The sequence below is a fragment of the Acomys russatus genome, chromosome 4 (genome assembly GCF_903995435.1).
Source record: "Acomys russatus chromosome 4, mAcoRus1.1, whole genome shotgun sequence".
Classification (NCBI taxonomy): Eukaryota; Metazoa; Chordata; class Mammalia; order Rodentia; family Muridae; genus Acomys; species Acomys russatus.
Genome location: NC_067140.1, coordinates 51,522,868 through 51,549,828, shown reverse-complemented (window position 1 = coordinate 51,549,828; position 26,961 = coordinate 51,522,868). Strand labels below are relative to the sequence as shown.

Sequence of the window (26,961 nt, the reverse complement as noted above, 5' to 3'; positions counted from 1 at the left end):
GAGTTTCAGTCCATTATCATCATTGTGGGAAGCATGGCAGCATCCAGGAAGATGTGGTACGGAAGAAGGAGCTGAGAGATCTACGTCTTGATCTGAAGGCAGCAGAAGGGGACTATCTCACTGGGCGTGGCTTATAAGACCTCAAATCCTGCCTGCACGGTGACACACTTCCTCCAACAAGGTCACACATCCTAATAGTGCTACTCCCTGTGGGTCTACGGGACAAATTATATTCAAACTATCACCATGTGGCAACTGATTCTTTGAGAGAAAGGAGGGCAGCGAGGAGAGATCCTTCTTTGTAGCTTAGTCTCAGAAGTTAAATATCAATCTCACAACCTTCTATTCATTTTCTCTTTGCAGGTCAGGAAGTCTAGCCCACACTCACAACTCAGACAGAGCTCTGCTTCAGTCTTTGAAGGGAAGGGTGTTAACAAAATTGTGAATCTATTTTTAAAAGCCTTCACAGATCATAAAAATGTTGGAGATTTTATTGCAATCTCTCCTTCTGTTTTCTACTAGAATGTCTTTCCTTATTAAGGACAGAAATCTGCAGAGATGGCTCCTCTGTTAAAGGCTAGACTCACAACCAAAAATATAAGAGGACAGAGAACCTACCTTAAATTGGGACCTGCAGCTGACCGATTACCGACTCAGTATGTAACATTACATCTGTGTGATTGGGAGAGATGTCAGTTGCCGGTTTCGTTTTCCTCTTTGGGTTTAAGTGATGTGCTTTTCCTTTGGGCAACCACTTCTAAACACTCCACCGCGCTTGGTGTGAACATCCATCATGTCCTTACCAGCACCACTTGAGCCATAGAGCTGGGGTATGGAGCTCAGTGGCCATTCAGTGACTATTTTTATGTTCCTGGTGATAGCTTTTGTGATAGGCATATGGTCTGACAGAGTAACAGATGCAAATCACTTAGAAAGTTCACAGTTCTCAGGGATGAGGAACAACCTATTCTTTCTTTTTTAAAAAAAATTCTAGTTTGAGTTGCATATCTTTTGCTGATGAAGAAGTGTTAACAATTCAGGAATTATTACTCAGCAAAGAAAACCACAATCTTTAAACACAGTAACCACCAAGTACTAGGAAAAAGTTAAAAATAAGTACAACAAAAGAAAAATAGAAAAAAACAAGTAAGCATAACGTATTTAGGAAATATTAGAAACAATCACAAAAGCTTTATCTTTATTTTGTTTGTATTTTACATTATTCAGGGTTATATTTTATTTTATTTCCATTGATTTTCTTCCTGAGTTATGTATTGTATACTCTCTGACCTCTCAAGTCACTTTTATAAATGAACAGTCACTAATTTTAGTTAGTAGTTTCAGGTCTAGGTATATGTTTTAAGTTGATAATGACAAGATATGATATATAGGTTTACTTTCAGAATTTTAGACACACCAAATTAGGAAAGATGTTTTCTTCAAGGCTGCCAAATACAAATAACCAAAACTCTATGAATATATATAATTACTGGTTGTTTCATGCCTCTTCTTGCTGGATGTAGTTTATTGTATAAATGTGTAATAATAAATATATATGTAAAAAAATAAAGAAAGAAAAAATTGAAAGTATCTACTTTAATTAAAATATCTACATACTATTTAAATTAAGTGTTCTTGAAAGACTTCTACCATACACACACAGGATAAACCTGCTTTTAAGTATATTATCAGTCACATTCCCACATCCCATTCCTAACTAGGAAGTGTCCTACTTGACTGGTATACTTGCTAAAGTGGCATTGGTACCCTCCTTTGCTTCCAGTGAATGTTCAGATTTTCATCTTCTATTACCAGCCTCTTTGTGGCTATTTTTCAGAGAGTACTACTTTCTTTCACATATTTCCTGAGGCTTTCCACTGGGTTTTAGCAGCATTCACGATACCTTCTTTGGTTGGTTGCTTAAGATGTAATGCCTGATGTCAGGAAGTCTCCCACAGATTTTCATTGCTGGGCTAATGGTGCACTCCTTTGTGTTTCTTATCCCTGAAAGAAACATCTTTTGAGGAGACTCCAGATGGCCAGCCTTCTCTATTCCAAAGGAGCCATTCATGGTCCTGTTCCATGTAACCATGACACACAGATATTTCCTGGAATGAGAGATGCCTACATATCAGTCTGGCTGCTTGGCCTATCCTTTAGTGGATGCCCTTGGCAGTTACTGTTGTTGATCTTGATGTGCTTGCTGTCAAAATTAGATGGTGAAGCCATCATAAATACATTTCTAGTAATATGAGTGAAAGAAGCACTTGCTTATAAACTCACAAAATGTGTTCTTAGTTGAAACTGAGAGAGGATACAGAATTATGAAAAGTTGCAGTCTGGAGAGATCTAAAAGTCTTTGTGAATTAATATAGACCTATATGAAATATGCATTGTTAGCCTATCAGGTTAAAAAAAAGGACACAATATGAGGTCTTGTAATTCATAACATAGAGTGTCTTTCTGGAGAAATTAGAGTTTAATAGATGATATGAGGCAGTGTAATCAAATAAGACAAAATATATTTTATAGTTTTCAAACTCACTTAAATAGGTTTTTAAAGATAGCGTCCTTCTTTAAAAGGTTGCCTAGAACCAATCACAGGCACTTGATTTTAGACTCTCAGTTTGTAATTAATATTTTTAATCTTAAAAAAAATACATAGAAAGGCTTTCTTTACCCATGAAAGCAGAAGCTTCTAACCTCTGAACTGAATGAGATGGTTTTTCTTGAAGGTTTCTGTAAGTTGGTTGCTACAAAATCCTTTATTGATTTTGAAGATGCTTTAATCGATAGTGTAAACCCTTCATACCTAATTTAAGCACTCCCCTTATAATTGCTTTCTACTTCTTTTTATATTTCTTGCAGAATTTACCTCTAATGTATCCACTTTTACCTGTGGCTGTAATTCTGGTTTCTGTATGCAAGTTCCTCAAGAGTATAACTTTGGCCCAAACAGCAGTTGTTAGCCTAAAAGAAAAATGACATTGTGTGATTTGGGGATGCTTCATGCATGGTAACCAAGTGCTGGAGAGATATCTCAGTGGCTAAGAACAGCAATGACTCCTATAGAGGACCTGGGTTTGGTTCCCAGAGCCAGCATGGTAGCTGGCTTATAATTGCATGTAACTTCACTCCTAGGAAATCCAATTCCCTCTACTTGTCTCTTCAGGCACCATGCATACACATGGCACACAGGCACCATGCATACACATGGCACACAGGCACACATACAGGCAGAACATCCACAGACTTAAAACAAAAACATATATGTGATAGTCAAGGGCTTGCCTACCCATCTTGCCATAGTTGCTAAATAGAAAATATAGAATTTACAAAATTGTGTAAAGTAACTTGTTTAAAAAAGACTTTAAAAGATTTTTTAAATTTAAGATCTACCTTTATATGAATATAAATGTAAATTTTCAAGAATAAGAATTTTATGAGACTAATACAAAAAAATCTTTAATGAGTTTTTTTCCAATCTTGTGAGCAAAGCAAACCTATGGCTTCCTCTTCCTCAGAATCTTCATTCATATCAAATTAGAGACTGTTACAAGAATGACAACTAGAGTTTAAGGGTGTACACATTGACATGAGTGTGGGTTTGGGGTCAGGTTAGATTGTGTCAGCTGTCAAAAAATTTGTAATGTATATTTTTCATACTATAGGTGGAAAGATATCTTTAAAGAATTATGAATAAGGATATGTCATGGCAAACTATTTGGCTGGCTTAACTATGGGAGAAATTGACTACAGTGAAAGATGGAAAATAAACATGCTAGTAAGTGGGTTTCTTAAAAGATATCCTTCAACTACCATAGTAGTCATACAAAATACCAGTGTAGACTGTGAGCACCCATTCCTACAACTAAGCCTGCAGTTAAAATATGCTAGACTGTTTCATTGCTTAATTTCCAGGACAAACACAATTAGAGACATCGGAGGCCATTTGTGTTGTATTTTGGCTGGTAATAATACTCGAATGATCATCCACATATGAATCAAAGATTTCAATGCTAATTCTGAATATTTTTCTTCCACTTAGCACTTCGTGGTTATCTTACAATTTCATGATCAGAGACATTGAGCAATGGAAAAAATTGGGAGTTAGACAATTTGGGAGCTTTTAAGTGTAATAGCTTTTGGCATTTTACTTAAATGTTGGTAAGTTTCACAATGAGCTTTTCCTTCTAAGAAATGTTTACAGTTTTTTTTTTCAGTTAGTGTTATGATAAATCTCAAAACTTAGATGACACAAGTCAAAAATATTAGCAATAATTGGACACAGCACATAGGATTTCAAATGTGAGAAATTTGGAACATGGTTTCCTTTCTGCTTTATTTAGGAGACAGTGATCTTCCATTTAGTCTCATGCAATAATCCCCCAAAGGATTATTAAGGAAGATGAAGGTTCCCAAGGGATGGGAAGTAGAATATATAATTATGGAGAGACAGGAAGGAGAATATTAAAGGAGGAGGAGGAGGAGGAATGAGAGAGTTAAGAGAAGGGATATGGGGAGATGAGAGAGTTAAGAGGAGAGATACGGGGAGGGACAACTAACACTAAGGGACATCTGAGAGTTCATGTGGAAACCTTTCACTGTAGAAGCCTCCTAAAGTATATATTTATATGAAAGGAATATAAATGGAGTACTCAAAAATGGGGATGACAATGACACAACCAGATACAACAAATGGGATTTGCCATTAAGTGAAAATCTGAGTGCCAGCAATGGGCTACATCTAGGTGATTGTTGGCCAAGGAGCCACCTGGGAACCTCTAAACATCTCAGAATTCGGCTGACACTGTCAGTTATTCTCTACAAACTTATAGTCAGGTCCTACTGCTGAAGACAATTACAATCTCATTGAAAATGGAGAAGTCAAGCTGGTGAGTAATTAGAACCTTCACCCCTGCTGTCTAGTGTTCATTTCTACTGCGAGATACTCTTCACACCACTAGAAAAGAAAGGTAGATACCAATCTATCTACAAACCCTACAATATATGTCTGTGACCTGCCTTCAAGGTACATTAGTGTAATAATGGCACAAATGTAAGGGAAGTAACCAATCGCTCACTGATTTGGTTTAAGGCCCACTTCACCCGTGTCAGATACTACTTGTGTGGCCATGAATCTTAGATTGTATAGACCATGGGCCCAGGGGAAATACAGATACTACTGCTCTATTAAAGTAATGATTATTAAGAGCACTCTACTAAACACATAAATGATTGCCTTGCTCATTCATCATCAGAGAAGCTTTTTCTTGCAATAGGTGAAAACTAACAGATGAACTAACAGAGACTGTGGTAACACACATAAAGCCTATACAGGCTCAAGCCTGATGGAGTCCCAGCACTGAGCAGGGAAGTGGACACCAGCTCCCTATATCACCAAGAAGCTATCGGTTGTTTATAACCATTTACAAAGAAAAAAAAATTTTTTTCCCCAATGGATTCCAATTAGATCTATTCACCACACTTAAGGGAAGCATCATGCCCAGCAGTACCTGGCAAACACAAAATAAATCTAATGGTATTTTGTAGACTTTTTTTTTTTTTTTTTTTTTTTTTTTTTGTCTTATGAGTCTTTTCCTTGAATATTAGTGTTTCTGATTTTGGGTTTTTGTGTATTTATGTACGTTTTTTTTCTGCCTCTCCTCCACCCTTCCCTGCCTCCACTCCTTTTTTTCTTTTTCCTCACTTGTTTGTTTGCTTTCTAAAGAGAAAGAGAGATAAAGGCCAAGGACTTACACTGACCTGGAGGTGGAAAGGATCTGGAAGAACTTGGGGGAAACTGTGATCAGAATATATTGTTTAAGTTTTTAAAATAAAGAAGAGCATAACAAGCTGGGAGAAGACAATGGCTGTTCCACTGACTTCTGAAGCCCATTGGCGCTTGCTATTTCAACAGGAAGGAAAGCTTTAGAGAACCTTGCATTGAATGACCCACTTACGCATTATGAAATCTCAGGATCTTCTGGCGCTCGGCATTCAAAGCTAGTAGAAAAGGAATTCAAAAGATTCAGGCTTTGCATTTATACCAAGAATCACTGAAATCTTATCTCCCGAGAATAAAGAGATTTAAATTCCAGGGTTTAGAGGGATGAGGGTGTGTGTGTGTGTGTGTGTATGTGTGTGTGTGTGTATGTATGTGTGTGTGTATTAGCTGTTAGTTGGCAAAGTCCTGATTTTTGATGAGAGAAAACCAAAATTGTTTCAAATTATATGTCACAGACCTCAATTGCCCTGTAGAACTGTTTTCCAGCTGGGCGAGCATCTTCTTCCTTGATTCCTGTTTATGCTTCCAATCCAGCTAATGAAAATAAAATGGATCTTCTTCAGCCACCCTCCATTCCTCAGGTCTTGTAAACTCAGTGGTTTGTTCCCAGTACACTAACATACAGGCAACTAGTTTTTCTACTGGAAAACTCGAAAGCAGGCCTCCATCTCAATTCTGTTGTACCTCGGCACCCACAGGCATTTTGAAGGAGCACAGATTTTACAATAGCAGCTTGAATGCAGCTGTGTCCTTTCCAATCTAGGTCCAAGAGACAAAATTCAACATGAGATTTTTAGACATTCCAAGGCCCATCTGCCATGTAACCCACTTATCTTTGTGGCTGCAAGTTCTTTATTGATCCAAAATGGTGAGGGGTGGGGGGAGGCAACAAAGGGGAAAATGCAGGGGGAGAGAGAAACCATAAATCCATTCTTTTGTTGTTCATCCAGCAGCATCTGTGAGCAATTGTCACAATTACTAGTCAAACTGTATTTGACTTTTTGCCAACATGAATTTTCCAAAAACCCAATGTAAACAAACTCTGCAAGTACTTCCTCATTTGCCAAGCCAGTAATTATTTACTTTGTTTGGGCCTAGCATTAATGTCAGTTCAGCTTTACAGCCTGTAATGTGTTTGTTAATGAAACTGTGAGGTCTAAAGCTACATATTAACCTTGCCACCCTTCAATTTTGAGCTCAATAAAGTTGCAGCATGGTTTTGTAAACTAGTGTTGGGGGACAGGCAAACGATTAATTATATTTTCCCCCTTTCTTTTATGCAAGCAAATTGTTAATCTTTAAACCTGCCTTGCATTTTTTAAGCTAACAAATTGAAATGCAGCCTCTGAAAGATATGATATCATGTAGATACCTTGTCATGACTGTTTGGATGCCATGTTTGGCAGTTGCCAGGGGTGAGTCTTGCGTTGCTATCTAGTTACCCTGAAGGCTGTGTGTGCTTCTAGATGGCTTGGCAAACACCTTAGGGAATCAGAAAGTCTTTTGGTTGGATAGTAAAGTTATAGGATGCATAGTTGGAACCTAGAATTCACTTTGTGGAAACTGTATCACTGTCTGGGGACTTGAGGATGTCTGAGAAGTTCAGCTGGAAGAGACAGTTCATGCTCAGGATGAGGAAGCTAAGAAAGTGGAAGGAGACTGACAAGCCCAAGAATGCAAGTTTTTTTTTTTTTTTTGTCTTGGGCACAGTGTAATTTGCTGCAATGTCTGGCCCATGAAAATACATACTGTACACTGATATGGCCATGTCAAAGCCCAGTTCTCCTAGAAGATAGGTACTGATGGAGAATGGGAGGGGCAGAGAATAATCAAGGGACAAACAGACAAGTGAGTTTCAGATAAGAGTGAATCTGAGATAGAAGAGTGAGACGTGTGGTCATAAGTGAGGCCACATTTGTTTGGGTGGCCACAGAAGGCCTCCTTGAGAGGTAGAGATATGAGCTAAGACATGAGTAGTGGGAAGAGCTCAATTAGAATCCACGGCCCATGTTTTCCATGTTCATCAAGAGAAAGAAAGCTTGTGCTGTATACCCACTGAGCCTAGAGAGCAGGGTACGGTGAAAGGGGATGTACAAAGTGGTTAAGTGGGGGAGTATGAACTTGTGTATTTCCCAAAGCATGTTTGGGTATAAAAGAAAAGATACTATATATGGCTTTAGAGCCACACCTTCTAACAACAAGGGTTTCTCTGAGCATAAAAGAGCCATCTTGAGGTCTTGGTTTGCTAAGGCTAGGAAGGAGAAAATACTTGGACAAAGTTGAAAATGTCCCAGACAAATATTATTTCTGATGCATGTCTTCATGACTACTTCCGTTTCTGATGCATGTCTTCAGGACCACTTCCTCTTGTGATGCATGTCTTCAGGACCACTTCTTCTTTTGATGCATGTCTTCATGACCACTTCTTCTTTTGATTCATGTCTTCATGACCACTTCCTCTTCTGATGCATGTCTTCATGACCATTTCCTCTTTTGATGCATGTCTTCATGACCACTTCCTCTTGTGATGCATGTCTTCATGACCACTTTTTTTTTCTCATTCATGTCTTTAGGACCACTTCCTCTTTTGGTGCATGTCTTCATGACTACTTCCTTTTCTCCTTTTGGGGAATATTTGGAGGTTTAAATGTCCTGAAAACTCTAGAAATCTGGTTGACATGAATGTGGATTTGTGACTGGCTGACCTGACTTGAAAACTGACCCTTGACATGAGGGGCTACTTGACTTGAGACAGAGCTGTAGTGGGAGAAAGGTAGGTGATTATTTTCTCCTTCACCTCCAGTGAAGGTGTGAATAATCCCTTCCCCTCAAAAGGAACATTTTGTTTAACATCAGAAACTGATGGTTGTGTTTGATTATGTACCTCTGAGCTCTGAATAGCTGTTTTATGCAAAAATCAATATGAATTATGGAGAGAATCTAGCCTTTAGTTACACAGTGTAAGAATTTTATAGTTAGCTACAGTAAGGAAGGAAACCACAGAAGGCAATTTCAAGAAAATTTTCAGGAATTCTTTTTCTGGGGAAACACTTTACACTTAACCATAGGAGTTGATGAAAAAATGCACACATTGGACATTCTCAAAATAAATGGTGAGAAGGGAAATGTAAAGAATCTTATGAAAAATGTCAATTCCGTATGAAAAATTATATTTTATCTGTCTTGTGTGTCTGGAGTTCTTACATTTGCATCTTGTGGATCTTATTTAACATATTTATTTTGAGGCAATCTTAGCTTATGAGCTAAAATTTTCAACTTGTCATATCAAAAATATTTTTTAAAACAATTCTCCAACCCTGATATACATGAATCATGAGCAGATCGTCAATGAGCCAATAACTGGATTGGGCTCTGAGCTCAAAGATGAAGGAAATAAACACATGCCCCACATAAGCATTTGATACTCTTAGTCTTGTGTGTGGACGTTTTATGCCTGGAGTGCAGGCGGTATTTGTTTACAGTGATTTGTCTTATCTGCCGGGACATTGTATTTAAGCTGTTATCTGGAATTCAAGCCAGAACCTAACATCTGTGTATAAGCGCCTGTTCTCACTTTGACCCAATGATGTGCCTTCTGGAGGTCTTACTGGCAGAGGAAGTTGGTGCTGATGCAAGCACAGAGTCCAAAGAGGAAGGATAATAACAGAAGACAATGACATGACTGGCATGATGTAGGGACAAGCAACAGCTGTGGCCTTATGGGGCCAGAGAGGACTCTCTTCCAGCTGCCTTTGTAAATCCTAAAACACACAGACTCCCTGGGCTTAGGAGTAAGCATAAACAAGTATCCCCATGGCCTTTGTTTCTTAAGCAAACTTTGAAAATCCTTAGCAATACCTAAGTTTTTTTTTTTTTAATAAAGAGTCAACCTTTGTAATAATAACCACTAGCCCATATACAAAGCTGCTCCGTATGATTTGTGTCTGGGAGTTCAGACAGCTGCTGCATAGAAGAGTAAAGTAGGCTTCCATGTTTTGAGACTGTGACCCACACATTTTCCTGCATAAGGATGAACTGTGCCACCTGTGTACAGGTGATGGTCAAGGAAAGCATCTCCATGTTCTTTTCTTGCTCTAGTCTCTACATTTCCTCTGTGCATTGTTTGAAGAAAGCTCTCTTTCAAGTCTGTGATGACAAATCAAGGTTGAAACTAAACTCCAAAGATCGTGAAACTGAATGACAAATGAAGCTGAGTTCTTGTGAAAATTTACTTCATGTTGATGTCTGTAAATTCTTTAAAATTATTTTTATTTGAAATGCTTCCTATATTTGGAAAGCTAGAAGTGTGTGTGAGTGTGTGTGTGTGTGTGTGTGTGTGTGTGAGAGAGAGAGAGAGAGAGAGAGAGAGAGAGAGAGAGAGAGAGAGAGAGAGAGAGAGTCTAAGAAAGAAAAACCACAGTTAATGTTAGAATGTATTTAACAAAAATATGTGTTTGTTTTTAAATTGCCATTTAGAAACTAGTGCTTCTATTGTGAGAGAAACAGTAACGATAAAAATAATTAAGGCTGACAAACTAGAGAGGTGCTTCCATTGGTAAAGTGCTTGCTGAGGAAACATGAGATCACACTGAAAACCTCCGAGCACTCTGGGCCTGGAGCAATGATGTCTCAGCAGCTAAGAGCACGTGCTCCTCTTCCAGAGGACTCAGGGTTGAGTGGCTCACAGCCATCTACAATCTCAATTCTGGGGGAATCCAATGACTTCTTCTTGCCTCTGCGGACAGCAGGAATTCACGTGGTGCATATACATACATTCAGGAGAAACATCATACACATAAAATAAAATAATTTATAAAAATGCATAGAATGGAAGCATAGTAACATTTTTCTGGAGTACCAATGCTTAAGAATCTGACAGTAGAGTTCCTAGGGCTGACTGGCCAACTGGTTTAGAGGAATTGATGAACTCCATCCAGGTTCAGTGTCTCATAAAACAAAGTAGAGGCTCCAGGGTAAGACATGGATAAAAGACAATCAGCACTGACTTCTGTGATCTACATTCATGAGCATATGTAACTGCACACATACATATACACACAAAAAATGCTGACATACATATACATGAATACACACACACACGGACACACACACACACACATACCACCACCACCACCACCAGACCAGCATGTGCCTATGGGGCCTCTTTTATTGGTCATGTTTACCTGCACACACACACATATACTTGCACACATACACAGAATACTCTATGTAACAAATAATTAGCTTACTATTTATCTTCAGGTCAAATTGTGAAAATAAAGCCAAAACCAGCCCAAAGAGTAATATATATATTTGCTGAATATGAAGTAGTATGGGACAAAAAATGAATTTTTAATGCTTTTTGGGCAAACCATAATGAACTTTGTGTGTTAAAAATATCTTAAATTTATGCATTAACTATTTGTTTCTCAAATAATCTTAAACGTTAGTCAACCCTAAAGTTTCACTCACTCCTAAAGATTCGCTAACACCAAGGGGAGTGAAGGAGCAATGCCTCAAAGGCCACAACTGTCCACAGGAATAACTGGTACTTTTCATCCTCCTTTTACTTATAGCTTCTGAGTTGCAAGTGAAAACAAGAATCTAGTTGTTTTCAGTATCAGCAATTCAATATTCTTGACAAACATATTTTTTGATTTATTGGGTGATAAATCAACTTAATCTGAAGTGTATGAGAAATGCTAGCTGAGAGCAGTCCCACGGGCTCAGGTTTTACCTCGCGTGCGGCTTGTGCTTATATATGTCCACACAGTGACTCCTCCATACTTATTTTTACAGCCTGACTTGAGTTTAAAAATCAGTACTGCTCTTGGGGCTCTTTTCCTCCTGCTGGTTTGCTTCTTTCAGCCGCGGTATGAGGGTTTGTGCCTGATCTTATTGTAACTTATGCTGTGTTCAGTGGTTATCCCTGGGAGGCCTGCTCTTTCCTGAAGGGACACAGAGGAGGAGTGGGTCTGGGGGAAAAGAGGAAGTGAGGGGGGACTGGGAAGAGTTGAGGGAGGGGAAAATGCAGACAGAATGCATTGAAAACAAAAACAAACACTTTGTAAGAATCATAGCAGTGGTGTATGCCTGTAATCCTTGCAGTCGAGTAGAAGAGGCAAACAGATCTCTGCGAGTTCAAAGTCAGGACTAATCCAGGACAGCCAAGGCTATACAGAGAAACCCTATCTCAAAAACAAAACAAAACAACAAAAACAAACAAACAAACAAACCAAAAACCAAAAACACAAAACACAAACACAACAACCAAATACACAAGAAAAACAAAACAAAAGGTTCATAGCCTTGCTATCTATCACACCCCTTATGGTGCACTACAGCTTTGTTTTTACCAACAACATGAGAGTGGGCTCTGTTTTACTCTTTTCTTTTGCTCCAGGATCTAACTTTACTAAAACACAGGAAAGCTTTGAAGAAAAAAGATCAGAAAGGAAGACTTTCGGGTAGTCATGACAGTAGCTGCAGCATGGATCGCCAACCTAAAGCATACTGTTGAAGTGCAAGCAGTTTGTTTCTAAGAAGATGCACTATGGACAGCAGAGTCTCCTGGGCAGACAGAGTTCAGGTATGAGATGGTATATATTGATCTCTTCATTTGGATTAATGTCTCCATGTCAGATGCTTTTTATACAGCCTGTCATTTAATACTCCTAATCACAAGGAGCCATACACAGCAAAATGCTGAGAAGGAGGGATACAAATTCTGTGGGGATAAGGGCTTTTGTACCTCGTTTGTGTCTCTGGTACCTAGAGTAATGCCTGACACCAGGGTGGAATTCATCAAGAATGAAAGACTGCACTGTAAGATTCAGCAGAATTAGAAATTAGTAAGACAAGGTCTTTATCCACATTAGTCTGTTTTTCAGTAGTGTAATGGAAACCTAGAAAACTGAAATGGGGAACAAGCGGTTTATTTAGTTCAGTGCGTCAGTGGCTACAAGTATCACAGAACACAGCACAGGCTGTGATCCCTGATTCTCACCTGCTGATGGCAATGGTGGGAACATGTATATGATGGCATGTAGGGGTCACATTATTGATGATGAAACCTGAGAGAGACTGATGTCACACAAGCCCTTCTATGAGTCTGATCCTTATTGAGAGGAGGTTGTTTCTGGGCTCTATCTGTTAAAGGCCCACCCCCATCACTACACTGAGAACAAAGCTAACCCCTGAGTCATTGGGGAAGAAGCATCCCAAGAACAGCTCTGCTCTCAAGGCCGCCAGGAGGTCATCTCACTTGTGACATCCAGGTTAGGCTGCAGCTGCATCAGATTATTTGAGAATTAAGCCAGCCTTCAGTGAACCAAGGAGGCACTAAGGGCATGGAGTAGACAGAAGGTTTTGAGTGTTCCTCTAAGAAGTTTGGAAATAAAGAACCAACCACCTAGCAAGTAAGCAAGCAAGCAGCAACAACCACTCCCTCCAAACCAACCAAGCAAACGAAAAACGAACCGACAAACAGAAAAGAGAAGAGAAGGAGGGCCATGTATGACTTGGTGACAATTAGAGTTGAATAAAGATTTTCTTTTTACCTTTCTTTTCCATGAGAAAATCAAGTTCATTATCAACGGATGAACTGAGAATAGAGAAGTGGCAGACAGACTACATGAAAACAGTTAGGACGGAAGCTGTGTTCAAGAAAGAAAAGGGGATGAAAAGATCCGTGATATGCAGGTTGCTAGTCTTCCTTAAAACAAATTGAGTCCCAATTTACCTGTTGGTACTCCATGAGACATCCAGTGGAAGACTTTGCTTACAGACTAACCCAGCATCCATTAAGCTGAAAATATATTACTACTCCACTCACTTACCCAAAGAGTAAGCGATCATCATTTGGCATGAATTATAATTACTTATAAAATTATTTATAAAGTGTAGTCGATCATCCAAATGGCCTTATATTTGCATTGAATTCTGAATGTATTTGTTCATTGTCCCTTCTACTAGGATTATGTGATCACATCAAAACAGTCTCTCCTGCTACTTCCCTATGTCCTGAAACTCTAATTTTCTTCCTAAAGCTAATTTCCCATCACATAGTTCTCAGGCCCCTCTTTGCTTGCCATAATGACGTAGCAAATGGATGCTCTGGCTGGTGCTCTCAAGAACACCAACAACCCTGAAGAAAGGCAAAGCCCAACTCCTGCTGAGGCTGCTCTCCACTGTCCTCCTCCCACCTTTAACTGCGAAGATGAGGCTGGGCTGTTGATGAATTTGAAATCATTAATAGTGACAGAACTGGGGACGTTGGTAGCCTCATAGGCAGGGAAACAACTGTTCAGAGCAGTGACGGCCCCAGTTCTGATGCGCAGCTTAAAAACAGTCTGCTCTCACCTCATCAGTGTGGGTCCACTGTGCTGACAATCTCAGCGGGTACCAAGAACTGTGAGGAGGCAAGATAAAAACTCATAAGAACAAAATTCCGTGATTCCCTTTCTAAGGATGTAAGCGTAAATACAGATAAAGTGCCTTTGCAGAAAAACTACTATATAACCTGCTTTTCAAAAACTCATCTATTTGTTTATTTTTGTTTCCTTGTTGATTGACGGAGTGAATGAGGGGACATGTGATTGGCAAGTGTATCTATGGAAGCAGAGGACAATTGTTAACTTCTCTCCTTCCAATACCTACCTGCCAGGGATGAAATTCAGGCCACTAGGCTTAGAGGAGAGTGTCTACAGGGCGAATCATATTGCTATCCTTAAAAACCTACTTTTTATAATCATTCTTTTGTGCGTGTGACATGGGACCCGGATGTGGACACTAGATGTCTTTCTTAATCACTCGCTACCTTGGTCTTTGGGATAGGATCTCCCACTTAAGGCACCACTCACCCAGAATTCATCTATTGTGCTAGAATGGCTAGCCAGCCATCACTAGGCATCCTCCTGATTCCACCTGGATCCAGCAGGGGTTACAGAGGGGTAAGTCTCATGCTTGTGCAGCAAGTGCTCTATTCATTGAGCACTTCCCTCACCCTAAAACCAGTGTTCTGTAATGCTTATTTCTGTTCATGCCAGTTTGTATTTCTGTCTCATCATTTTAGTGGAGAAAAGCAATAGGTTGGAGAGATGAATATAATATAACAAATAATGCCCTATTGTTAAGTATGTTGGTGATTCCAGATTTTTTGTGTTACAAATGTCTACACATGTCTACTCAAAATCACTAGGAGTAAACTAACTGCTGAGACAGAGTGTGCCCCCACTTGGTGGCCTTTGTGGTGTTTTCTTGACAGGCTTCTTTGGACATACTGATGCACACAGTAGACTGTGAAGCTGATTGTCAACTGTGTCCCAGGCAGTATGAGGGATATACATTCTAAAAATTCCTATTTAATATCATTTTATTCACATCTATTTCTTTAGGGTCCTGCTTTGAATCTTTATTACAGCAAGGCATAATTCCTTTTCTGGCCTCTTTCTGTGCCCCATGTTTACCGTGTGTGTGTGTGTGTGTGTGTGTGTGTGTGTGTGTGTGTTTCTGTGTTCATTCTGTCCTGGAGATGTGCTGCTAAGAATCTTATGAATCACTTATGAGGTGGATATATTCTGTAATATTTTCCTTTTTTCATTCATAATGTACTTTATAATGACTTTGGTCACAAAGACCACTTCAATATTCTAGCCTTTTCTCTAGGTTTTTACTTTTCTACACATAAATGTATATAAACTATATACTAACTAGTATATTCTTGGTTTTACTGTTTAGTTTTGAATCCTGGAAGCCCTCAGGATAAATTCACCTGTTTGCTTTAAGGCTTTAGGATGAATTTCAGTTTACTTTTAAACTTACCAGATGTCAGTATGCCTCCTTTTAAAATATGATTATTTTTACTTTTTATTAGATTCTGCCCTTATGAATTGTTCTGGGTCTAAATATAAATTTTCTTAGGGGTTGTGTCTACTATTTCTTTTTCCTCAGACTTAATTCACTTTAATTTTCTTATATAAAGACCCCAATGTTGTAGCCACAGCTGGAACCTGGGTCCTCTGAACAATGACCCTGGGGTGGGTTTTTACAAGATGATCAGTGAATTCCTGGTAAGGAGACTTGGTGAACACAGTCTCTTTCCAGAGGTCGGGTGGCAGGTATCTGTAAGTCTTGGAGATGGCATCACAAGTGGCATTGGCAAAGTTGCCCCACAAGGCAGTGCAGCCCCTGGCTGATATTTAGCAGCCATCAGTACCGACCACCATCAGTAGCTTCTTGGGCACAGCAGCAGAGACAATGCCAGTGCCTCTGGGAGCAGGAATGAGATGCACCAAAACAGAGCCACAGTGGCCTGTTACCTTGCACAGAACAGTGTATGGCTTACCAGTCTTGTTCCCTCAGTAGCCTTTCCACACAGGGACGATGAAAAGCTTGGCCAAGATGATGACCCCTCAGATAGCAGTGGCTACCTCCTTGGACCACTTAACACCAAGTCTAATGTGACCATTGTAGTCCGCAATAGTGACAAAACCCTTGAACCTGGTCCACTGGCCAGCCCGTGTCTGTTTCTGCACTGTCATGATCTTGAGAGCCTCATCCTTTAGGGATGCAGCCAGGAAAAAGCCAATAATCTTGGTTTCCTTAGTGGGAAAGGAGAATGGGTAGATCTCCTTCAAGGACTTGAACTTCATATCCTAAACCAGGCGGCCGGCTTGGTGATGGGGATCCACTCCCTGTCTTCTGCTTTACCTCCATGAGCCCCATGGCTTTGACCAGGGTCACTCCTCTAAGACCCTAAGACCCCTAAAACCTCTTCCAAATCCTCTGCAACCTCTTAATACTGATCTCCCACACCCCAGTCCCTGTACTCTGGGCCTTCCCACAGCACTGGTGTCATCCACCATTAGTTGTTTTTCCCCAAAAAGAAGAAAATGTCTACTATTCCTTACAACAATGCTTCACAGTTTTTGCTTTTTTTGTTTTTAAGACTTATCCATGCCATGTAGACAAGATGGCTCATCTACAGTTTTGGGAACTATTGAGTTTTTTTTAAAAACATAGTCATTGTATCTACAGTATCAAAGTTGTACTGATATCCATATCAATGGAGTGGAATAGTATTTACCAGTAAAAAGGAACAAGTTACTGACACATGCACAGACAATCCTTTAGGCAGTGGTTCTCAACCATAGTAATTCTGTGACTCTTTAATCTGTTCCTCATGTTGTGGTAACTCCAACTATACATTTATTTCATTACTAGTTCATAACTTTATTCTTGCTACTGTTATGAATTGTAATGCAAATATCTATGTTTTCTGATGTTTAGGCAGCCCCTGTGGAAAGGTTGTTTGACTACCCGAAGGGGTCATGACCCACTGATTGAGAACCATTGCTCCAGAGAACTCTGAGAAAATGAGAAAGCCAGGCACAAGCGTAGGGATGATGCCTGGTTACAATGTTATGAAAGTGCAAATTTATGGAGTCAGGAATGAAAAGAGAAGTAGTTCTTATATGTGTAGGGAGGAAATGAGAATTAATTGGAAGTGAGGACAAGGCATCTTCATGGCCTATGTGTGGAAATATTCTAAAGCTGATTTAAGGTGAGGGTTGTACACCTTGAGAGCTACTAAACAGTCATTCGTACAACTTGAAGTAAGTGATTTTTATGATATATGAACTATATTAGTAAAGTTGCTACTAAAATGGAAATTAAAGCAAAAAAATCCCTGTTATGTTTGTTGTTCTGTTGCAGATTAATTTTAAAATTAATATCTCATAATGTCACTGTTTCTTTTCTTAAACATAGTATCTATTTCCCAGAAAAATTTTATGTTCTTTTCTTAAAAATCTAACCATTTTCTTTTTAATGCCTTAGACTATTATATTTTTATTGTTTTACTTTTGGGTAGTTAATATTGTTGATACATTTCCCTCATAAATTAGAGTAACTGATTATTGATGATGCAAACAGGAATGCGCCTGACTTCTATGCATTCTGTTTCAAACAGCCCTGCTAATGAAATCATTATTAGTTTCAACCTGGCATGTGTCAAGAGGTGCGAGTTACGTTAGCAATCTGGCTGACCTCTGACCCAATGAGTTCAGGAGTACAGTCTATGGATGTGCCACAAGTTGAATAAGACCATTGTGTGTTTCACTTTCCAACATTGCTAAGTAGAGGTCACTGGATCCTGGGGACCTATGAACATTTATTTTGTCAATTCTGTTAAAACATAGAAATATTTATTATGAATATTAGACCTTAAACCCTTGAATGACAAACCCGAAATAGAATTCTAGAGTGGAGATTTTTATAACAGCATGTTTAGAAAATTAGCAGTCTATGGGCACAGTGACTAACTTTTCACAGAATCACAGCATATGTCAAAAGACCATAATCAGAACCCTGACCATCAGGTAGATTAGCAAACTCTTTGATGAGTGTGGATTAACTAGTCCAGGAGTCACCTACTCTGTTACAGATTCTTGGCATAAGACAGATGTTTTTGAGTAACATTTAACAAGCCTTTAGCCGGTAAAAGAATATTTTGGTTGGATCTACTAAATTGATGACATATTTTTGCATTTAGAGACATTTGTTTGTGCTCTAATTACCTGATTGTGGTACATGGGAGAAAACTTCTTAGTTGTGGCAACTTTACATGTAAGGAAGGAAGAGGGTGAAGTTAACTTTGATGTGAAGTAGTGTGAGAATCAAAGCCAACACACACACACACACACACACACACACACACACACACACACACACAAACACATTGCTAAAGCTTTGCAGAGCATATCTTTACTGTAGAAAATTTATGCCCAACAAGGTCAAAATGGCAATCTTATCTCAGCACTTCTGTTATATCTAATATATATTTAGAAAAAGAATTCTGTGAATTAAGTAGGAGGTCTATCTTATTACCATATTTTGAGTCCAGTAAATTATGTTACTTTGTAGCATATGTACCTCTGCATCTTTCAAGGGTTCCAAACAAAAGGAAATTTGTCATATTTGTATGGAAATGGCATTTATTCAAAGAATGTTGTAACATGCTAATCTGGCTTGTTTACAAATGTGGTAGCTTGGGCTGGTAAGATGGCTCAGTGAGTAAAATGCTTGCCTCACAAGTATGAGGACCAGAGTTAAGTCCTCACACCCAGGTAAATGCCAGAAGGCCAGGGCAGCTTACTCAGTACTCAGAAGGTGGGCACAGGGCTCCTCAGAGGAAGCTGGATAGCTAGACTAGCTGAATCAATTGCGTTGAGTTCAAGTGGGGGAACTTGCCTTAAAAGTTGGAGAGCAATTGAGGAAGACATTCAGCTATCAGCCTTTGGTAGACACACACATGCATGCACTCACCCCTACCTGTGTGCGCACACACACACACTCACACACAGAGAGACATGTAGTGAGTTTCAATAACTTTGAACCATTGGGTATAATAACAAAAGTAGACACCTTAGAAATTTACTGGATCTACCTAAATACCTCTCATTGCATGGTAGTTACAAAATGCTTCCCTGGTTAATTAGTAATATCCCTTTGGTCAGCATGGTAGTCCTTAATACTTGCACTTCTTTTTGGCATAAGCAATTTGCCAAGCATATCAAATATGTGGAACAGGCTTTGGGACTTGTCAGACAGTGAAAGTGTGCAGAGGCACAAAGCCCCTGAAACAATAGAATGAAAGCCAATTGGTATGTCTGGCATTGACCCAGACCAAGTCCATATGGAGCCTTGTCAGCCATTCTTTAATCTAGGCTCGGGGGTGGTGGCCGCGGGAGATTGTCTTGGCAGCTAAAGGTGCTTTCCATGCAATCATAGAAACCTGTGTTGGATCTGAAACTCAGCTGACGGTGGAAAAAAGAACTGACTGCACAGAGTTGTCCTCTAATGTATAATGTATGGTGTGGCGAGCATATCCCCATACATATTATAAACTCACAAGTGCATGCCAGAGGGAAAATGCTGTTTTTTTTTTTTTTTTTTTTTAAATCAATGCATCAACTCTTCTCTGTTTTCCTGCCTCCCCAACTTCTTCAGACTCCTAGAAGGACATCTTGTATCTATGTGGTCACCAAGATCCTTATCAGGAACAGTAGGTGATAATTTTCACTTTTTTAAAAATTTTAGATAATTTTAGTATTTTACAAGAGCAGACATGGTAGTGGTGAAGGGTAGAAGTAGACCTGAAAAAGGGCTGACTCTTTTACACTAGCTAAGGCCCTTGGGAACACTGGGACTCCTTTGCTTTGGCCATTCTTCCTCACATGGGAAGTGTAGTGTTTGTGTGGTTGAGAATCTATCTACTCTAACACTTAAACACTTAATAGATATCTATTATTAACTTCTAATGGGCTGACTTTCTCATCTTAGAAATGAAGAGTGTGCATACTGAATGAAGCAGATGCAGGTAAAGTGCCTGGTGCTCTGGAGGTGGTTTCTGCTGCTTTTCTTTTTCATTAATAAATTTATTTATTTACTTCACATCCCAATGATTGGAGCTTAACCTCCCATCTCTCCTCCCAATCTCTCTCTCTCTCTCTCTCTCTCTCTCTCTCTCTCTCTCTCTCTCTCTCTCCCCTCTCTCTCTCTCTCTCACACACACACACACACACACCTCCCCTCTCCCTATGCTCTTCTCCCTTTATCCTTAGAGAAGGGGAGATCTCCCATAGATACCAAACTGCCTTGTCATTTCAAGTTGTAGTAGGACTGAGAACAATTCCTGTTGAGGATAGACAAGGCCATCCAGTTAGGGGAAAGGGATCCAAGGGCAGGCAACAGAGTCAAAGACAGCCTCTGCTCCTGCTGTTGGAGGTCCCACATGAGGATCAAGCTGCATATCTGCTCCATAAGTGTAGAGGACCTAGGTACCACTCATACACGCTCTCTGGTTGGTGGTTCAGTCTCTGTGAGCCTCTATAGGCCCCAGATTAGCTGATTTTGTAGATTTTCTTGTGGTGTCCTTGACCCCTCTGCTTCCTTCCATCCTTCCTTCCCCTCTTCCACAAGACTCCCTGAGTTCCAACTAATGTTTGCCTCTGAGTCTCTCTATCTATTTCTATTAGCTGGTAGGTGAAGCCTCTCAGAGGATATAGTTGTGCTAAGCTCCTGTCTTCAAGTATAGCAGAATATCATTAATAGTGTCAGGGGTTGGGTCTCAAGTTCTGCCAGCCATTGGTTGCCCATTCCCTCAATTTCTGCTCCCTCTTAATCCCTGCACCTTGTATAGGCAGGAAAAACAATGGGTCAGAAGTTTTGCATCTGGGTTGGTATCCCCATGCCTCCATTGAAAGTCTTGCCTGGTTACAGGAGCTGATCATTTCATGTTCCACACCCCTATTGTTAGAGAACATCCATGAGATGCAAATACTGTCTTGTTTGATGTCTACTCTAAGAGATTGCCCTCTATTGGCCCCAAGTCTTCACTTTTAGTCTAGTCATGAAGAATGCGCCATGAGTTTGGGTGGGTTGGACGGAGTTGTGGGCTGGTAGAACCATGGGTCGGCACATTCTATAACATTTTGGAAAATTGGCAACTTCTAAGTTATACTGCCCATCACAATCATGTTCAAAGTCCTGAGTTCAGGAGAGAAAGATGGTTATGGAGATTCAGATATGTCTTACAGATCAGAAGAATGCCTTCTTTTCATGCCTTGCTTAGGGGCAGGAGGAAGTACCAATTCTGTGTTTGTGAATATTTTGTTCCTAAACCTTTCTCAAGATAGATGACAAACGTCAATCAATACCTATGCAGTAATGCAAGGGATTAACTGAGAATTGTGGCATTGTAATGAATTATCACTTTCTATCATAATGGATTAAAATGTTAATACTCTTCTTAGAAATCGATTCTCATGTTTGTGATTGGTCAGTGCTTCCCTCTTCTCACATTTAATCAAGTTGTAGAGACAAGTTGCATTATCATCATAGAACCCACAAAGAGCACACTCTGGTGTTATTTTCTAGAAAATTTTATAAAATACTGGTGCTGTTCCCCTTAAACTATTCAATTAATGACTCCAAAACTTAGAGTTAGTCAGGAGAATTTTAGAAAGTACATGATATATTGGTGAGACAGATAACTCTTCAGATTTTCTTCTCTTAAAGTGGACATTTGTCACCATGAGATGGACAGTCATCATTTTTGAAGTGATACATCTTTCTCTGCTTCAATCTTTGTAGATATTCTGTTTTCTGACACTGACACTATGGCAGCGTGTGTATACGTGTGTTTATAAAGTGTATATTTTTTATTTTATTGTCATTGTATGTATGCTTTCATTTGCACAGATGACTTCAAGTACCCTGAAAGTTGTTCATGTATCTCTATCATTTTTTTTCTAACTTCAGTTTGCTAATTTTGGCAAATCTATGTCTACTAATTTACCAAACTTACGAAAGTATTAAATATGCTGACTATAATGTCAGTACATTTACAAACTTATTCTTCTGCTTTTCATTCTGTGATTTCATTCAAATTTTTTGTACTTCTTTGTCTTACTCAGGAGTATCTACTCTGCTAAACATTTGGAAAGTCAGTTCAGGGATTGGGTGGTCTTTGTTTCATCTTTTACTTCATCAAATGCTAATCTCTTTGCCCTCTCCTTTACTCTTCTTCCTTAGCTTTAATTTGTTGCTTTTTTTTTTTTTTTTTACCGAATTCTTAAAATGGGTATGTAAATAATTGACTTGCATACTTACATTCAAACGTATAAGCTCAATTAAGACTATAAATTTTATTTATATATGCCATAAGCAGCAGAGCATGAATTTTGACATGCAGTGCTTTTATTATCACTAAGTTGGAAAGAATATGTGTTTCATTTTTCTATTTCATGCAGCACACAGTCACAGTGATTACCCAGCTATTTGTTTATCTTTTTAGCTTAATTGTGTCTTCATAAGAATAAATTGTAGTATTTTATTCCGTGGTCACTGAGTACAAAATTCTAGTGATTCTGTTAAGTTAATGCTTTTGAACATGGTGTTCAGATTTTTCATATTGACATTGGATCTTTTTTCCCGTTTCTCTTATCAGTTACCCAATAAAAATGGGTCTATTTTACCTTTTTTCTCTTTTACTTTGTTTTAATCATTTTCACACTTTATTAGTATATGTAGAAACTGTAGATCTATCCATCTTCCTAGTTCAGTGGACATTTGTCACCATGAGACAGACATTCCTCATTTTTGAAGTGATACATCTTGCTTTCCCTTAGTCTTTATATTCTGTTTCCTTATACTGGTACTGTCAAGGCTTGTATATGCATATGTTTATAATCCCTATGTTTAAACTTTTAGTGTCATTGTATCTATGCCTTCATTTGCACAGACAGCTTCAAATGTCCTGAGACTTGCTGATGATAAGACTAACCATGAGAAAAGTATTTCTCCCAAACTCCTAAAATTAATAGTCTCAAGCCATCCAGTAGTATTTGGGCATTGTTACAGTTCAGCCTAAGATGCTAAATAAAGACACAGAGTCAGAAGCATACTTGAAAGCTGCTAGCACAACGCTCTGGGCAGAAACTATACTAATACAAATCTATTCCTAAACTATGGTAAACAAACTACTCTAAACAGATACATAATACTTATACCCCAAGCACTTATCACTATAATGACCAACAGGCCATTAATCCCCTTCATCCACCTTCTCAGTCAACCTTCTCTCCCAACTGCCAAACTTGCTTTTCCTCCCCCAACAAGCCCCCTTCCACTTCCGTCCTTCTGCCAAGCTGATTGGCTGAACAATGCTTTATTTTTTTTTTCTTTTTTTAAAAAAATTTTTATTAATTTATTCTTGTTACATCTCAATGGTTATCCCATCCCTTGTATCCTCCCATTCTTCCCTCCCTCCCATTTTCCCCTTATTCCTCTCCCCTGTGACTGTTCCTGGGGGCATTTCCTCCCCCTCTATATGCTCATAGGGTGTCAAGTCTCTTCTTGGTAACCTGCTATCCTTCCTCTGAGTGCCACCAGGTCTCCCCCTCCAGGGGACATGGTCAAATATGAGGCACCAGAGTACGTGTGAGTGTCATACCCCACTCTCCATTCAACTGTCGAGACTGTTCTGCCCATTGGCTAGATCTGGGTAGGGGTTTAAAGTTTACTGCCTGTATTGTCCTTGGCTGGTGCCTTAGTTTGAGCGGGACCCCTGGGCCCAAATCTGCCTATCATAATGTTCTACTTGTAGGTTTCTAGGACCCTCTGGATCCTTCCACTTTGCTATTCTCCCATGCTTCTCTCATCTAGAGTCCCAATAGGATGTCCTCCCCTCTGTCCCAGTTTCCTGGTAAGTGAAGGCTTTCGTGGGACATGCTTCTTGGGCTAGGATGCAGATATAAGTGAATCTTGTACAATAAAAGGTGCTCCGGAGGAATCTCCATACCTGATCTCAAACTGTACTATAAAGCAATAGTAATTAAAAGAGCATGGTACTGGCACAGCAACAGGCTGGTTGATCAATAGAATCGAATCGAAGACCCAGATATGAATCCACACACATATGGTCACTTGATTTTTGACAAAGAAGCCAAATCCATTCAATGGAAAAAGGATAGCATCTTCAACAAATGGTGCTGGTCTAAGTGGATGTCTATGTGTAAAATGCAACTGGACCCATATTTGTCACCTTGCACAGAACAGTGCTTTATTAATGGTTGATAAATCTACTCAGTATTCCTCCACAGGGCCTTAAATTCGCATGCACCAAAAAAGTCATATACAACACAGTCTAAACTTTTAACCAGAAAAATAATCTTTCAACCAAATAATAGCCTTTTAAAAAATGGAGCTAGGGTATTAAAACAAACAAACAAACAAACAAACAAAAACAAACAAACAAACAAATCCCAAGCATCATGGCACATGCATTAAATTCCAGCATGTACAGAATAAGAGCAGAAGAGCAAGAGTTCAATGTCACTAACAGCTCTTTAGTGAGTTTGAGCCTATCCTGGGTTACATAAAATTAGGTCTCAAAGACAAAACAAACACTCAACAAATGAAATACAATTAGATCCTCTTTTTCTGTCATATACAAAGTAAAATACCAAATGATTTTATAGTCCAATATGAATGAGAAAACAATGCAAACTTGGAAAGTGTTATAAGAGAACAGACTACTTTACTTCATCACACAATGTGAAGTCCAGCAGTGTGAGCAAGCATGGCTCATGGGAAGCAGTAGGAATCGCTTGTCAGAGTGTAAATTGGAGAACAATTTGATGAGTACAGTAATTAGCTATATACTCACCTTACATATCCTACAGCCCATCAGGTGCATCTTAAGTGGCATTTGTAGTAGATGAGCTGTAGAAACACTGAAATGCTACTAATGGAATATTATATAGTGAGGAAAATAAACTGGAACTGCACACAACAACATGAGTTTGTTTTTAGAATATAAAATTAACCCTGTCACATGCAAGAAACCCTGTATGAAAGAAATGTACCATTTATCTTTATTTCTCTAAGTAAAAAGTCTTGATTTTTTCCATTATTATTAGTGTGTAGATGTATATGCACACACATTTGCTATAGTGAACATGTGGAGATTAGATGACACCTTTCAGAAGTCCCTTTTTTTTTTTCTTTCCACCACATGAGTCTCCGGCCTTGAACTCACATCATGAGGCTTGAATGCAAGTAACTTTACCAACTAAGTTTTCTTACTGGATCTTAAAAATTATTAACTTGTGTGACTACTTAGGACATTTCTTTAAGCAAGATATATTTTATTTAAACATACTTGAGGCACAAAACAAAGGCAAAAACAAAAGAAAATGAAAGCATGGTGAACTGACTACCCATGTGTTCTTTCCCACCCTTTTCAGATGGAAGATGAAGAGTGCCAAAATGACCTCTGGCTGTGAAATCTCTCCAGAAAGTTTGCAGCAGGGGCCAGTTATTCAGCCTGACTAGTCAGAGCTGTGACAGAATGACAGGCTCCATGTACCTGAGTACAGACTTACACACACTTCCACTCCAGCACAGAGCTCAGCAATCAGCCTGTGGAAACTTCTCAGTACATGTTTTCTGTGATGACTTGAGCAAGAATGGCTCCCATGTTTGAATGTTTAGTCATCTCGGGGGGGGGGGGGGAAATAAACTTTGAAAGGATTAGAAGGATTAGGAGGTATGGCTTTGTTGCAGGAGGTAAGTATGCCATAAAGAATGGCCTTCGCGGTTTCATTATCCCAACACAGACCCAGTCTCTTCCTCTCTCTGCCTGTGGATCAGGATGTAAAGTCTCAGTGACTGTTCCAGAACCCGCTTTTATGGCACCATTCTCCCTATCACAACAATAATGAACTAAGCCTCTGAATTTGTAAGCAAGCTCCCAATTAAAGGCTCTGCTCAAACTACTGCACCAACCAAGGACAATACATGCAGTAAGTGTTGAACCCCTACTCAGATCCAGCCAATGGACAGGACATTCTCCACAGCTATGTGGAGAGTGGGGACTGACTCTGACATGAACTCTGGTGCCTCATATTTGACCTCTTCCCCCTGGTGGGAAGGCCTGGTGGCACTCAGAGAAAGGATAAGCAGGCCTATACGCGTATAGTGGGCGAGGAGGTCCCCCTCGGTCATAGACCTAGGGAAGGGGAATAGGGTAAAAGTGGGTGGGAGGGAGGAATGGATGGATACAAGTGAGGGGGAAACAATTCAGATGTAATCTGAATAAATTAATTAAAGAATAAAAAAAATTTAAAAATGCTTTCTTTTCTAAGAGTTGCCTTGGTTATGGTGTCTCATAACAGCAATAGAACACCAACTAAGGCAAGTTTTTAAATGACTGACTAAATAAATGAAGTAGGAAGCTCATCCACACTGCTACTGTCTGAGGCTGTTGACTCACTGAAAAACTCACAGAGATGTTTTGAAGTCCCCAGATCTCTTTCTCCTTATTAAACCACAGCAAATATGAAGAAACAATAGCTTTAACCTCTGTGGGTTTTGGAATGACTTGTTTACCTTTTATGTGTATGTATGTATGTATGTCACTATGACAGATCACCTGTATCAATGTCATGGACGCTTGTGCATGTCAGAGGACAGACTCAGAGGCTGGTCCTCATCCCCTTATTTGAGATTGGGTCTCCTGTACTGCTGTGTATGTTGGGCCCTGGCTGGCTCTGGAGCTTCCACAAAGACATCAGTCTCACCCTCCTACCTCAGATCGAAGCACTGGG

General features: G+C 39.4%; 1 pseudogene; it reads right to left on the bottom strand.

Annotated features, from left to right (window-relative positions):
- Window positions 1–723: 723 nt before the first annotated feature.
- Window positions 724–16,490, bottom strand: LOC127188432 (40S ribosomal protein S2-like; annotated as a pseudogene).
- Between the last annotated feature and the right edge of the window lie 10,471 nt (window positions 16,491–26,961).